This window comes from Bos indicus, chromosome 28 (assembly GCF_029378745.1).
Source record: "Bos indicus isolate NIAB-ARS_2022 breed Sahiwal x Tharparkar chromosome 28, NIAB-ARS_B.indTharparkar_mat_pri_1.0, whole genome shotgun sequence".
Classification (NCBI taxonomy): domain Eukaryota; kingdom Metazoa; phylum Chordata; class Mammalia; order Artiodactyla; family Bovidae; genus Bos; species Bos indicus.
In genome coordinates, this window is record NC_091787.1 from 5,024,676 (window position 1) to 5,039,265 (window position 14,590).

General features: G+C 43.0%; 1 protein-coding gene across 1 annotated transcript in view; it reads left to right on the forward strand.

The window, feature by feature from the left end:
• The window catches only part of DISC1 (DISC1 scaffold protein), a 427,730-nt gene extending 422,477 nt beyond the window's left edge, over positions 1-5,253 (forward strand). Inside the window, exon 14 of the mRNA XM_070781909.1 lies at positions 2,961-5,253. The gene's annotated coding sequence lies outside the window, so the exon portion shown is untranslated. The remainder of the gene's footprint in view (positions 1-2,960) is intronic.
• The last annotated feature ends 9,337 nt before the right edge of the window (positions 5,254-14,590 follow it).

Genomic DNA, 14,590 nt, shown 5'->3' on the forward strand with positions numbered 1-14,590 from the left:
GTCGTGTCCAACTCTTTGCGACCCCATGAACTGTAGCCCCCCAGGCTCCTCTGTCCATGGAATTTTCCAGGCAAGAATACTGAGGTGGGTTGCCATTCTCTTCTCCAGGGAATCTTCCCAACCTTGGGATCAAACCTGGGTCTCCTGCCTTGCAGGCAGATTCCTTACCATCTGAACCTCATTCCACCAAGGGAACCTCATTAGACAGAAGTTGGGGTGAATTCTCCTAGAAAGATGTCTCTTTTCCTGCATCATCTTGCTTTCCGCTGCAGTTAAAATAGCTCCTGATTTAAGGAACTTATAAAAAAGGAAAGCATACATGTCTCTCTCATCATACCTGCTACATTTTCCTACAGGCGCACGGTATAAGGGAGCTAATTAACCCTAGAATCTGGAAGTAACAGCTTTTCACCTTAACTTCTCCTGTGATTCTTCATCATCTCAGGAGAATTAAGATCAAAATTTCCAGAAGGTATTTTTAAAGAGACAGCCTATCAGGAACCCCAGCCGTCTGGTTTTCCTGTTGTGGCAATGCCTATCTTTATAGGATGGTCCCTGATGTTTCATCAGGACTTGCTGAAATTCACCGACAGCTAGAGCAGGAAGGGAGTAGGGGCCATAAGTGGGTTGGGAAATTATTTAAATGTTTAAACCTCTTCTATATTCCCCTGAACCAGTCTCACCCAGGGTCAGGCAGGACATGGAAATGGAAAGCTCCAGTGCAGTATAGTACTCAGCGAGGCAGGGCTGTACTCAGATAATCAGTGCTATACTCAGTTAATCACTGCTGTGCTTGGTTAACCAGTGCTGTACTCAGTCATGCAGTGTTGTATTCAGTGAGGCAGTGCTGAACTCAGTTAACCAGTGCTGTACTCAGTGAGGCAGTGCTGAACTCAGTTAACCAGTGCTGTACTCAGTGAGGAAGGACTGTAGTCAGTAATAGTAATGTGGAGCACTGAAGGCCCCTCCCTGCTGAAGGAGCTGTAGAACAGGCTGAGCTCACCCAACAGCACTTCCCAAGGTGCACTGAGGAAGGCAGCCTTGAGAGATGCTCTGCAGACACACCGCTCTCCTTTGGCATGTTTGGGAAGATTCCTATGCCATCATTTCTGCTGGAAAGCAATGGTGCAATCAGCATATTAGCCTTTGAGAGTGCTTCAAGTAAGAAAACCCTCCTGATTCCGTCTCACCCCAAACTCCCCAAGTTTAATGGATCATAGTTTTTAAATTTAAATTCTATTAATATTCCATCAGTCAACTGCATTCTCTAGGGGTGTCATGATCCATATGCTGGTTTATATCACTTATGTATGCATTAGAGATGGAACTCAAAACCTTTGCTATGCTGTGTTGTCCTTAGCTGCTCAGTCATGTCTGACTCTGTGATCCCATGGACTGCAGCCCACCAGGCTCCTCTGTCCATGGGGATTCTCCAGGCAAGAATACTGGAGTGGGTTGCCATGCTCTCCTCCATGGGATCTTCCCAACCCAGGGATTGAATCCAGGTTTTGACGGGGTCCAGCCCCGGCTGATCCAGGGTATTCGAAGCGGGGACAGCGTCGGCGAGGATCAGGATACAATAGCTTCAATTAAATATTAATTAGAGATATAAAGAGTAATAGAATGAGGATAGCTCAGTAGGAAAATTCAGTGGAGAAAAGAGGCTGAGTAGCTTGGTTTACACGGGAGACCAATAAAACTTCAAGACAAGAAGCTTGCACCACTTACGTAGGCCGCAGGCATCCTTCCATTTTCCCGAAGGAGAGGAGACACTGAGGCCTCCCCAGTCGGATCTTAGAAGCCCAGGCATAATTAGTAAGCTTGGTGGGTTCCGCGCTCCAGATGGAGACTCAGCCAGAGTTTGAGAGGGAGAAAGACATGGGGAGACCAGTATTTCGAGGAACTGATCCCAATTCTTTATTTTCCGGGGTCTGTTTTTATACACTAAGATGTTATACAAAAGTCACGTGGGGACAGCAGTCCTGACTTTTATTAAAGTCAGGTACTTCATACAAATGTATACAGAGGTCTTAGGGGTGTTACATCATCTTCTGGCCAGGGGGCCTGCTGACAATTTATGACCCTCTCCTTGTGACAGTGGTCAGTCAACCAGAACACTTATTTCTCCAAGGGTGATTATTCTTAAAACAGATGCCACCCAAATAAAGTTACATTCCTATAGGGTGAGGGTGTAGTGGGTTTTAGTTAAGGAAAGAATTTACTTAGCCTAAGGTCTGACGTGATTTATATCAAAAGTTAATACTTATTTCTTCTATATATTCATTAATGTGTGTAAGGGCAGGGGATGTGGAGACTTAGCAACAAACATTGGCTCAACAAATGAAAAACCCTTCACCAATACAATTTCTAATCAGCCCACTATACTTATACCAATGGTTTTCTAACTTTTCTAAGGAACCTGTTTTTAGAAGGTTTAAAGCATCTCGTGCCTCTCACGGTTGGGAGGCTGTGGGCAATCACATGGGGCCGGACAAGCCTGTCAGGCAGGCTAGAGAACCTTCAGAGGAGTTTGTATGTTAAAACACTCTTGTCATGCCCAGGAATTATTACTAACTGGAGCTCTAAGTTAACTCCTTCTCCAAAAGAGGTGGTGGGGGACAGCCCCCCGTAAAGTCAGAGGTGTAGGTGAGAGCACAAAGTAGTAAAGTAGGCAGGCTCTGGTTATGGGGGTAGATGCTCGAGGATTTCCAGGGGGACTCCTGAGGCTCGATCTCGCCTTTGAGTATGTCGAGCCTCCTTCCTCATGACCTTTGCCATGGGCGGAGTGCCTCACACTGGCCCCCAACAAGGTTTCCCACATTGCAGGCAGATTCTTTACTGACTGAGCTACCAGTAAAGCCCCAAACTTTTGCAGTGTTGAGTTAGTAAGGACTGGCCACAGTTTGTAAGTGTAATTAACTAACTGGTGTTTTTATATTTCTGTCTCTTGATGCTCACAGGAGGAGTGACGCTCCTGTCTTCATTCAGATCCATGGACAGTTGACAATCTTTGTCATTTCCTGAAGTCACACTGCCATTTCCAAAGGCAGCTGGTGCTTTGCTCAGCCTTCCATGCTGTGCAGTGCTTCCGTCAGGAGATGGCCCTGCTTAAGCCAGCAGGTGGCTGTGGTCCAGGGAACAAGCAAAAGCACAGCATATGAATTTTCTGATTGTTTTTTCTAAAATTTTCTGGTGAGCACTTAAAAATATATACTATGCATATTTTAGTAATTATATAATTAGTTTGTTCTAGGAATGCTTTTCAGTGTTTTTCAATGATGGAGCAAATTCCTGAATTATTTATCACGTCTAAGCAATATTATGTACTAGTCACATGGCACATGGAATTCCTCAGTCCTTGAATTAATTCCAGTGAAGCAAAACTTGTAGAGTCAGAATTGTCTCTAATGAATCCCTACTTGGAGAAGTGTCATCTTAAAAAACCCCACAAGACATTTTGGGAGTCACCTAACGCAAGTGTTTTATATTACTCAGGTACCATCATGAATAATTCTGTGAGGTTATGATGTAGCTGAAAATTCTGGAAGCTAATGACTATCTGAGTGTGCCCCAAATAAGTGTTCTCCAGTGCCCCAGTGGGCAGCATATCCATCTCCTTGTTGAGATGCCAGATCAAGGTGGGTGAATGATGCTTTAACCACCTGCTACAGCTCATCCCTAGCCTGTGCTGGTGTCAGAGGCAACCGGGAAGCCTGCACAAGGCCAGGGTGTTTCTTCTGCCCACACGACCTTCTCACACCCCTCTTCAGCCACTGTGATCCCCAAAAACCCAGGGCTGTGCATCCGAAACCATAATATAGGACAGTTTCTGTCAGGGCAACATAAGAGGAGATTAGAGCTTGAATTTAAAAGCCACAAAGCAATAACAATAAAAAAGCTAAGCTTTTATAGAGACAGTCAGGACCGCAAGCACAAGTGCAGGTGGAAAATGATGACTTTGGGTCTGATTCCATGGCACCATGCAAGAGAATCAATGATGAATCACGTGGTAGTCTGCACTGAGCTGCTGGCACCTGAACGCCAGCCATTTGTCTTCCACCAGCCTGAGCCGTGGCATGTTCTCAGTCAGTGACATTCCCGGCTCCTTCTAACTTCTTGAAATTTCAACATCAAATGATCTTCCTCAAATCAGATGAACATGTAATATTAGAAACGATTCGCCCTGTGTAGTAGGGGTGGATTCCCCAGCACAGGAGCATGAAAATGCTCACGTGTGTGTTGGGACTGTTCCCACACCTTTGCAATCATTATCATCTTAATTCTTACGCCAACCTTATGGGGCAGGTGTTTGTAGTTGATGGAACTGCACCTCGGGAGACTGATGAACATTACCCACAGCACAGAGCAGGTGAATAGGGGGCCGGAAGCAACAGTTAGACCCCCCACAGCACAGAGCAGGTGAATAGGGGGCCGGAAGCAACAGTTAGACCCCCCACAGCACAGAGCAGGTGAATAGGGGGCCGGAAGCAACAGTTAGACCCCCCACAGCACAGAGCAGGTGAATAGGGGGCCGGAAGCAACAGTTAGAGCCCCGAAGACAGGTAGACCACTCTTACCTGTGTTCTTACTAAAGTGCTTTCAATGTCTTTGGGGGACTATTTGTTCCCCTAGAGCTTACTTGTTCCCTTGAGAACAGGTGGTCATCTTGGAACTCCTGCTTAAGAATCAGAGAACTGAGCCTAGGGAAACTCTGGCTCCTCACACCCTGAGTTGAGCCTCGCTGCACTGTGACCATGAAGTCTAGGCTCAGACAGGCTTCAAGGACCTGCCACCCACCACTGTCCTAATCCACCATTCATTCCCCATCCCCTGTAAAGTCATGCCAGGAACAACCACCTACTCCCCGACAACAGGCAGATTTTCTTGAAAACGTCCATCTAATCGGTGTTTTTCAGAAAACATTAGAGAAACCAGCTTTACACTCACTGTTTAATGGCTTACATTAAGAAGTAACTTGATGCTCTAATTTTGAATACCCTCATCTTATCTAATCTTTGAATTTTGTCATGTAATTTATTACTTCATGAAATTTACTTTTTATGTGTTAAACTAAAAATGTTACCCAAGTCATTGGTGCACCTTTAACAATTTTTTTTTCTTTTTTTTTTTATCTTCTGGAGTATGGAGGATAGAAAAATGTAACAGCTTTACTCGTCTCATCTTTCTGTTATAGGATGAGTCATGTACTTACATTGCACAAAATGTTTGTAATAAAGCAATGCTTTAAAAGTGTGTATGTGCTTACTTTCAGATATTAACCAGTCATAAAATGATAGAATTTTCTATTCCAGACCCTTTGAAGAAATTGAAAATAACATTACTATTAAATGGGGAACAGGACAGAGTGTCCACTAACAACACTGAAATATTTTACTGGAGGTACTGGCTTAGGCCAGAAAAATAAAGGAGAGTTACAATCTGGAAAGGAGGAGATACAACATTAATAGTGACAGGTGATGTCATTGTTAGCCAGACAATCTAAGAGAATTAACGAACACAAAACTTACTTACACAAATAACAACACAATCAGCTTACCAAAATCAATATGCTTTACATATACAAATAATAATCAGAACATAAAGTATAAGAAAAGACCTACTTTCAATAGCAACAAGAAAAGAAAACAGCTAGGAACAAATATAAATAAGAAACATACAAGCCTTGTCTGAAGGAAATTTTAAGATGAAGAACACAAGAGGAGAATTGAATACAGAGAATGACGTTAACTTTTGGGTAGAAAGTCATCATAAATTGTCAGACCTCTGTAGATAAATTCATAAATACTACCTGATCCCAACAGAGTCACAAATGTATAGATATTCTCAGCAACCATTCTCTGCTTCATCCTTTCTAGAAATTCTTCATTCAGGTGCTTAAATTACAAATGTACTCACACATGAGCGGAGTTGCCATATGTATTTATACTGTTAAAGCAGTTAAACGAGGAATCCATTAGCCTGGGGGAGCTCCAGTGCCCTGGCACCTATACCAGCAAGCCCACATCTAAGCCTGTAAATGCTTCAAGGTTATGAAATTGAGGCCTGAGGACGACCAGTCACAAACAGCCAATTAGGCTTTGAACTATAGCCAATCAGTCCTTCCCTTGCTTCCACATTTTCTCTGTGAAACTTTTTCTTCCTCCTGTCAGTGGTGTCTCCCAATTACTTCTGGTTTGGCACTGATTCAGATTGATTTTTGCTCAAAAAAAAAAAAAAAATCTTAAAAAGTTTAAAATGCCTCAGTATATTTTTAAACAGCCCTATTGTTTGTAAGAGAGAAAATTGGAAACAAGCTAAATTTTCATCCATAGCAAACTGTTTTTAAATAAATTATGGCACAGCCACACTACGGAATGCTTTGAAGTTGCTAAAAGGTCTTTCTATACATGTCTACTTGTGTCTGCAGAAATATCCCTGCAAAGGGGCCCACTTAACTTGGGGAAGAGGGTTGGAAGGAGATTTACTTTTTCTGTGTCCTGTTCTTTTAAAAATTTGTACCAAGTGCTTCTGCTTTTTATTCAAAAAATCAATTCTTTAAGAAAAAAGCCATGATCACGGAGACTGGAAGTGGGGCCTTGGGTAGGACAGGGCACTTGGGCCCAGGCCCCCAGCACTGCCTCAGAATTTACCCCCTTGTAAACACCCACTGGGTACCCAGCACCATACTGGGGAGTGTGCCACATACTGGTGATAAAAAGACAACTGTCAGATGTTATGATCAAATGATCTGAAGGAAGTAACTAATAATATTTATAATTACAAATATTATGTTATAAAATATAAATATTACCATTTTAAAGACAAGGGATGAATTTTGTTTTGACACTTGAACAATGATGTCAGGTGGTAGAGTACCAAAAACTCAATCCCTTCTGTAATTCCAGTTCTGGTCCTGGGTTAGGGAGTTGGGCAAAGCCTCCTTCCTCGGAACACAAGATCGAAGAGATCTAAGAGAGCTATAGTTGGCTGTGAAGTCAGAGTGCGGCTGGGGGATGGAGTTACATCTCTTCCCCGTTGCTTCTTAGGAGTTACTTCTGCAATCAGTGTTTTATTCAAATAGGTAGGCCTTTAAAGGGCAGAAGGCAATGGCACCCCACTCCAGTACTCTTGCCTGGAAAATCCCATGGACAGAGGAGCCTGGTGGGCTGCAGTCCGTGGGGTCGCTAAGAGTCGGACACGACTGAGCGACTTCCCTTTCACTTTGCACTTTCATGCATTGGAGAAGGAAATGGCAACCCACTCCAGCGTTCTTGCCTGGAGAATCCCAGGGACGGGGGAGCCTGGTGGGCTGCCGTCTATGGGGTCGCACAGAGTCGGACACGACTGAAGTGACTTAGCAGCAGCAGCAGCATGCCTTTAAAGGGACCTACCACATATACTTTCACACTGGAGAAAAGAGGTTCTGACAGACACCAGAGTGAAGAACAGTCCAGAAAATATCTCTTCTCATTATTAAAATAACACATAAGAACTGATTGATTTTACTCTTCTGTTTTCAAGAGTTTGAAGCATCTATTGGAAACAGCTCAGGTGCATGACAGGAATTTGATGTCTTCCCATTGTCTATTTATTCACTCCAGAAATATTTATTGAATTCTTATTATAAAAATTGTTCTTTCTATGTTGAAAAGCAGAAACATTACTTTGCCAACAAAGGTTCGTCTAGTCAAGGCTATGGTTTTTCCAGTGGTCATGGATGGATGTGAGAGTTGGACTGTGAAGAAAGCTGAGCGCCAAGGAATTGATGCTTTTGAACTGTGGTGTTGGAGAAGACTTGAGAGTCCCTTGGACTGTAAGGAGATCCAACCAGTCCATTCTAAAGGAGATCAGCCCTGGGTGTTCTTTGGAAGGAATGATGCTAAAGCTGAAACTCCAGTACTTTGGCCACCTCATGCGAAGAGTTGACTCATTGGAAAAGACCCTGATGCTGGGAGGGATTGGGGCAGGAGGAGAAGGGGACGGCAGAGAATGAGATGGCTAGATGGCGTCACTGACTCGATGGACATGAGTCTGAGTGAACTCCGGGAGTTGGTGATGGACAGGGAAGCCTGGCGTGCTTCGGTTCATGGGGTCGCAAAGACTCAGACACGACTGAGCAACTGAACTGAACTGAACTGATGATGGATAAATTTGTGACTATTTATAAATTTATAGAGGTTAAAATCTTAGTGAAAATCATTCAGCCAGTAATGAAAATATGCGTTGTTTCTCAGAACTCTTGGTTTTACATCTACATGATAAATTGTAAGACAATGCACACACAGAAAGACACCCAATAGCAATTAAGTTCATATTAAGCAATAGTCACTCATTATTTTGTTTCCTATATTATTTTATTTATAAGAACAACATTAAAAATTGTTTTAAAAGATTCATGTATAATCTTCATTTTTCTACTCATCTACACAAAAATATATTTTCATTAAATTGCAGCTAGTCTATTTTTTATTCTGCTTTTTATGTTTAAGATGATGGTATTTTCCATTTTGCTACATAATCATTGTAATCTTTGTATTTGTTGCTGCATAATGTTCTATCAAGTTGATCTGCTGTAGCTTAGATATTCCTATGTCCATCCATCTGTCCTAAGTCACTTCAGTTTTCTCCGACTCTTTGTGACTCTCAGGCTCCTCTGTCCATGGGATTCTCCAGGCAAAAATACTGGGATGGGTTGCCATGCCCTCCTTCAGGGGATCTTCCTGACCCAGGGATAGAACCAGTGTCTCTTAGGTGCCCTGCACCAGCAGGTGGGTTCTTTACCACTAGCACTACCTGGGAAATCCCTATTTCTGTGTCAGTTCAGTTCAGTTGCTCAGTCGTGTCCGACTCCTTGTGACCCCATGCACTGCAGCACTCCAGGCCTCCCTGTCCATCAGCAACTCCCGGAGCTTACTTAAACTCATGTCCATCGAGTCGGTGATGCCATCTCATTCTCTGTCATCCCATTGTCCTCCCGCCTTCAGTCTTTCCCAGCATGAGGATTTTTTTCAAATGAGTCAGCTCTTCACATCAGGTGGCCAAAGTATCGGGGCTTCAGCTTCAGAATCAGTCCTTCCAATGAATATTCAGGACTGATTTCCTTTAGGATGGACTGGCTGGATCTCCTTGCAGGCCAGCGGTCTCTCAACAGTCTTCTCCAACACCACAGTTCAAAAGCATCAATTCTTCAGCGCTCAGCTTTCTTTATAGTCCAACTCTCACATCCATACATGACTGCTGGAAAAAACCATAGTTTGGACTAGACAGACCTTTGTCGGCAAAGTAATGTCTCTGCTTTTTAATATGTTGTCTAGGTTGGTCATGGCTTTTCTTCCAAGGAGCAAGCCTCTTTTAATTTCATGACTGCCATGATTTTGGGGCCCAAGAAAATAGTCTGTCACCATTTCCACTGTTTTCCCATATATTTGCCATGAAGTGATGGGACCAGGTACCATGATCTTAGTTTTCTGAATGTTGAGCTTTAAGCCAACTTTTTCAGTCTCCTCTTTCACTTTCATCAAGAGGCTCTTTAGTTCTTCTTCTCTTTCTGCCATAAGGGTGGTAGCATCTGCATATCTGAGGTTATTGATATTTCTCCTAGCAATCTTGATTCCAGCTTGTGCTTCATCAACCCAGCATTTCTCATGATGTACTCTGCATGTAAGTTAAAGAAGCAGGGTGACAATATATAGCTTTGACATACTCTTTTCCCTATTTGGAACCAGTCTGTTGTTTTAAGTCCAGTTCTAACTGTTGCTTCTTGACCTGCATACAGGTTTCTCAGTAGGCAGGTCAGGTGGTCTGACATTCCATCTCTTTCAGAACTTTCCACAGTTTATTGTGATCCACACAGTCAAAGGCTTTAGCATAGTCAATAAGCAGAAGCAGATGTTTTTCTGGAACTCTCTTGCTTTTTCTATGATCCAAAGGATGTTGGCAATTTGATCTCTGGTTCCTCTGCCTTTTCTAAATCCAGCTTGAACATCTGGACATTCATTGCTCATGTACTGTTGAAGCTTGGTTTGGAGAATTGTGAGCATCAGTTTGCTTGCATGTGAGATGCATGCAATTGTGTGGTGGTTTGAGCACTCTTTGGCATTGCCTTTCTTTGGGATTGGAATGAAAACTGACCTTTTCCAGTCCTGTGTCCACTGCCGAGTTTTCCAAATTTGCTGGCATATTGAGTGCAGTACTTTCACAGCATCATCTTTCAGGATTTGAAATAGCTCAACTGGAATTCCATCACCTCCACTAGGTTTGTTCGTAGTAATGCTTCGAAGTAAGGCCCACTTGACTTTGAATTCCAGGATGTCTGGCTCTAGGTGAGTGATCACACCATCATGATTATCTGGGTCGTGAAGATCTTTTTTGTATAGTTCTTCTGTATTCTTGCCACCTCTTCTTAGTATCCTCTGCTTCTGTTAGGCCCATACCATTTCTGTCATTTATTGTGCCCATCTTTGCATGAAATGTTCCCTTGGTATCTCTAATTTTCTTGACGAGATCTCTAATCTTTCCCGTTTTATTATTTTCCTCTATTTCTTTCCTATGTCATTCAGTTCACTTCAGTTCAGTCACTCAGTCGTGTCCGACTCTTTGCGACCCCATGAATTGCAGCACGCCAGGCCTCCCTGTCTATCACCATCTCCTGGAGTTCACTCAAACTCACGTCCATCGAGTCAGTGATGCCATCCAGCCATCTCATCCTCTGTTGTCCCCTTTTCCTCTTGCCGCCAATCCTTCCCAGCATCAGAGTCTTTTCCAATGAGTCAACTCTTCGCATGAGGTGGCCAAAGTACTGGAGTTTCAGCTTTAGCATCATTCCTTCCAAAGAACACCGAGGTCTGATCTCCTTTAGAATAGACTGGTTGGATCTCCTTGCAGTCCAAGGGACTCTCAAGAGTCTTCTCCAACACCACAGTTCAAAAGCATCAATTCTTCGGTGCTCAGCTTTCTTCACAGTCCAACTCTCGCATCCATACATGACCACTGGAAAAACCATAGCCTTGACTAGATGGACCTTTGTTGGCAAAATAATGTCTCTGCTTTTGAATGTGCTGTCTAGGTTGGTCATAACTTTTCTTCCAAGGACTAAGCGTCTTTTAATTTCATGGCTTGAATCACCATCTGCAGTGATTTTGGAGCCCCCCAAAATAAAGTCAGCCACTGTTTCCACTGTTTCTCCATCTATCTGCCATGAAGTGATGGGACCAGATGCCATGATCTTCGTTTTCTGAATGTTGAGCTTAAAGCCAACTTTTTTCACTCTCCTCTTTCACTTTCATCAAGAGGCTTTTTAGTTCTTCACTTTCTGCCATAAGGGTGGTGTCATCTGCATATCTGAGTTTATTGATATTTCTCCTGGCAATCTTGATTCCAGCTTGTGCTTCCTCCAGCCCAGTGTTTCTCATAATGTACTCTGCATATAAGTTAAAGAAGCAAGGTGACAATATACAGCCTTGACGTACTCCTTTTCCTATTTGGAACCAGTCTGTTCCAGTCTGAACCCTGTCCAGTTCTAACTGTTGCTTCCTGACCTGCATGTAGGTTTCTCGAGAGATATTAAATCTTTCCAATATTTTGCTGTTATAGACAAAGCTGCAATAATATTTTCATGCATATAGATTTTCCTTTCCTTTGAATTTTGTTCCTGGGAGGAATTCCCAGGAGTGAGAATTCTGGAGTAAAAGGTAAGGAAGAGTGACGCATTTGCAATGAAGCTTAAATTAGGGAACAAATTGACGACAGCAACCAGCTTGCAAGCAGTCCTTCCTCTGCTGAGGGGATTCCCGACCAGGTATTGATTGGTTTCATTGATTTTGTGGTGCTTCCTCTTGTCACGGATATATCCACAATTACCACAGCAGGCAAATCACAGCTGGGCAATTTCTGCCATTAAAATGAGCAGCTTCAACTCTGCAGCGGCATTTCACTGCCCTCCTCACCGATGCTGCCCTTTTGTAGGTCTGTGCTCTGCCTCTTGAAGGTCTGGATTCTCTCCAGGTAAGTGCGTGGGGTCCCACAAGCATCCAGGATTTAGAAGACCAAAGACCTGGACTGAAGTCATTTCCCACTTGCCAGTTGTCTTCTTGATCCTTTGTTTGAATATCTGCAAATTGAAATTGATAATAATAAACCCTTCCATTTGGCATGGTGGAAAGACTCAAAGAGATCAATATAAATGAAAGAACTGAAAGATAAATCAGCACATATAGGCTTTAAAATGAGGAAAATTTCTAGTATAGAAAGTGAACAGAATCAATTTAAGGGTGAATGCAACCCAGTCAAGACCACTGTGTATGCCCCAAAGGGAATAACTTGAGTTGTATGTGGGGTTTTCTATTTCTACATGTTCTTTAACTCTGTATTTTAGTATTCTGATTTTAAAAATTTAATCTTATAGTTTTTATAGTATATTATACAATTATTAATATATTTGCTTATTACATTGTGTTAATAATGTAAATGTTTTTGCATAACATTTTACTTTGTGCATTGTTTATTATATAAATTTTGCTCTATTTTATTATTGATTAGTATTTCTTGGGATGTTCTTGAAATCATCTCGGTTTCTCTGGAGAATCAGGTACATATACTTAAATAAAGAGATCCTTTCTTGTTCAATTAAAAAACGTGTTTCACATTTGTGGCTTTGTGTGCCCCTTCTCCCAACTCCCAGGGTGGTCTCAGATACTCAAGAGAACATGAAAGGTTGACATAGAAAGTGCTTTGGGGAACGTCTGTTTAATCTACTCAGTCCAGCCTAGCTGAGGGGTAAATAATCATAAACACTCATGGCTCCTTCTAAAGCATCCTCCCAACCTGCAGACTTGCATATGAACTACAGCTTGGCTTTGAATGACCAGAGCCAAAACACTCTCCCTACCTGGCCCCCACACATTTCACATCCTTAGCCCCTGAGCAATGTAGGAATGCAGATTCCAGGCCCCTGTGAGTTACCCCAGCTCTTGGTCTCCTTCCAAAGGTGTATTTCAGTACCCTGTCCCTTGACGCTCCATCCTTTTTATCTCCACCCCACTTCAACCACCTACTTTCCTAACTTTTACTGATCCTTCCCTCTTAGGGCTTTGATGATTTCCATCTCTTTTCCTTACCTAATTTATTTGCTTTTCCTCTTTAGAGGGGAAAGGAAAAGTAGCAGTTCCTGATGACTTGAGAGCTCCAGGGTGAACTCTGGTTCGAAAGCACCCTCTTCGTTTATTAACCTTGAAGGGACTCTGGCTGGGCTCCGGCATTTATCTCGCCTTCAGTGGGGACTCCTGCTCTCAGCAGGATAAAAGCATCTGTAACAACCACCCAGCTGGAGATGCTGGGAATGGAGACTGCTTCCATAGGAGTCTTTGTAAATAGGAGCCCTGCACCAAGGCTTTCTTCATCAGGATGGAAGTGTCTGATGCTTTGTGTCTACCAGAGTTCCATTCTTTACAAGCAGAGTGAGTAAGAATTCCTTGACAGGAACATGAGGGGACCCAGAAAGACTTTGATAATCCCTGCTGTGGGCAAAGACACTGCTGAAGGGTGTTTTTAAAAATGAAGATGACAATAAAACATGCACTCTTACAAAAGATGGGAGAAAATAAGAAAGTAGTAATGAGGCCAGGGGGAGGCAAAAGATACGTTGTAACTTTGGGGGGAAAAAATAAACATGTAAAAGACTTTTGTGCAATGGCAGGTCCCACACAAAGCACAGGAAATCTCTAATTAATTATTTGTCACACAAGGAAAATCAGATGCATGCCCGGCACAAGCCAAGTGGGATCTTGCTAAGTGGAGTTTTGACTTTTAAGGACAAGTGTACATAGGCATCTCTTCTGGGCTTGAAGAGCTGGCAGTCACCAGAGAGACACTTAACCTCAAGGGGTTTGAAGTGAATTAAAGTGTCTGGATATTTTAAAAATATTTCATGTATTTGGCTGCTCTGGGTCTTAGTTGCAGCATGAGGAATCTTTAGTCACAGCATGCGAACTCTTAGTTGCGGCATGCGGTATCTTAATTCCCTGACCAAGCATGGAAACTGAGTCCCCTGCATTGGGAGCGCAGAGTCTTAACCACTGGACTAGCAGGGAACTCCCCGTCTGGATATTTTGTGCTTGGAAGACCCTGAGCTCTTTCCTACTGTGAGGCCAATGAACCATGGTAGGTCTCAGATGTAAGGAAGATTCTAGACTACGAATTCACAGATAAAGGGTTTCTTTGGTTCTGTGTTTCTTTCCCATGAACAAGCAGTACTTGAGGTGCATGGAGTCAGGTCTGGACTTTGTCCTGGGAGGCTGTGCCCTGCTAGATGCCCAGAGTGGAATTCTAAAAGCAGTCAGGAGACAGGCCAGTAGAAGACTGACCCAAAGCAAGTGTCCTCGGGGATGACACCAGCCCATCCACATCGGGAATTGAGACTGACTCAGTTGGGGAGGTTGGGAACCAACATTGAATCATTTCCTTGCTCTCCCCACCCCAGCCCACCCCTTCTCCCTTTCTCTCTCTTGTTAAACCACTTTCTTGTTAAATCAGCTATTCATTGGTGATGGTTATGGCAAATCTGAAATCATAGCCACTTAGAAGATTGCAATAA